Here is a 1,426-nt window from a genome sequence, read left to right on the forward strand (position 1 = left end):
AATTAGAATTTTTGCCTAAATTTGAATACAAAAACCATCTCACCAAGTCCAGACTACAATACACTAAGGGCAATAAGCAACAGCAATATACTAAGGAGCTCCATTTTTCTTCTGTGCAACAGAACTAAACAATTCAAGGAGGCAGGGATAGAAATGTGTTCAAATGCTCTTTCTCCAAGGGAGCATTACCAGCCTCCACGGAGAACATCCATCACTTCGCAGCTTGACCTGCATGATTTGCACCGGCAGTATAAAAAAAAAAAGTGAACAATGTGTCAAATTTTGGAAGTTCTCCTTGCATGAATAACTTTTGAGCAATATCTGTGCTGGTTTGAAGTGAATGTATGCCAGAAAAGCCTATAACTAAAACTAAATTTCAGCCTATATGCATTTGTTCCCATAAAATTCAAAAGACAAAATTCTATTGACTGAGAAGCAACCCTCTTATTAACCGTAAGTTTGTATTTATGATCTGATTCAGAGGAGCTCCTCCCTTCTTTTCTCCTGTTCTCTCTCACCTTTTTAATAACTTCTGTTCTTTTTTATATTTTGCACAATGAGGGAAGAAATAATTACATGCCTCTCTGGAGACAACTGGTCCTTCTCCTCCTCTTGCAAATGGAAACAGCAACTAATTCCCCTGCTACTGTTTACTTGTGGTATGCATCATTCTCCCCTCTGTCAGTTATTCTCAAGAAAGAGTTGGGCAATAAAAGGATTATGTTCTTCCTTTAGACGTTTATGAATACAACATTTTTAGACACTTAAAATTAAGGTTTTCGGTGATTTTTTTTTTTTTTCTTACTTTGAGAAAGATCATTTAACTTAAATCAGCAATCTGTTATCCAGAGAAAAGTTTGTAACACAAAGCAGTTTTCTGGGGGGTTTGCTCCCCCTGCCCCCAATTATTAATCTCAGGTACCTGGGTTTAATTATACTCTCAAACTCAAGCAACTCTCATTGATTTTCACAAGACCTACATATATTGGAGTCCCATTCAGGATATTCAGCTTTCCAACACTCCCATAGGATTACTGTCAACAGGAAAGTACTTCTCAGCTTCTTAGAAGAGAGTGACATCTTGTGGTTTCTTCTTTTGTCCATCATTGAAAAATAAAAATTAGCCACAAAAGCTTTGACTACATTTTTTTTGTATTTCTGGCATAACACTAAGATCTATTTGTTTGAGAAATCTCATGTACCTCATTCAGAGAAATGGATACAACAGTTTACTGTGCCATCATCAAGGCTTGTGGAAGGAGAATGAAAACTAGTGCTTGGAACAGCAACAAAAACATTCCAATTCACACAACATGACAAATTTTTGTTTGAATGTAGTACTAATCTAGAAAAACTGTTTGGTGCTCAAGGTCATGTGCAAGTGGGATCTTATTCATTAAATAAGCCAGTCTCCAGTGGTAGCACC

Source organism: Egretta garzetta, unplaced genomic scaffold (assembly GCF_000687185.1).
Source record: "Egretta garzetta isolate BGI_Z169 unplaced genomic scaffold, ASM68718v1 scaffold221, whole genome shotgun sequence".
Lineage (NCBI taxonomy): Eukaryota > Metazoa > Chordata > Aves > Pelecaniformes > Ardeidae > Egretta > Egretta garzetta.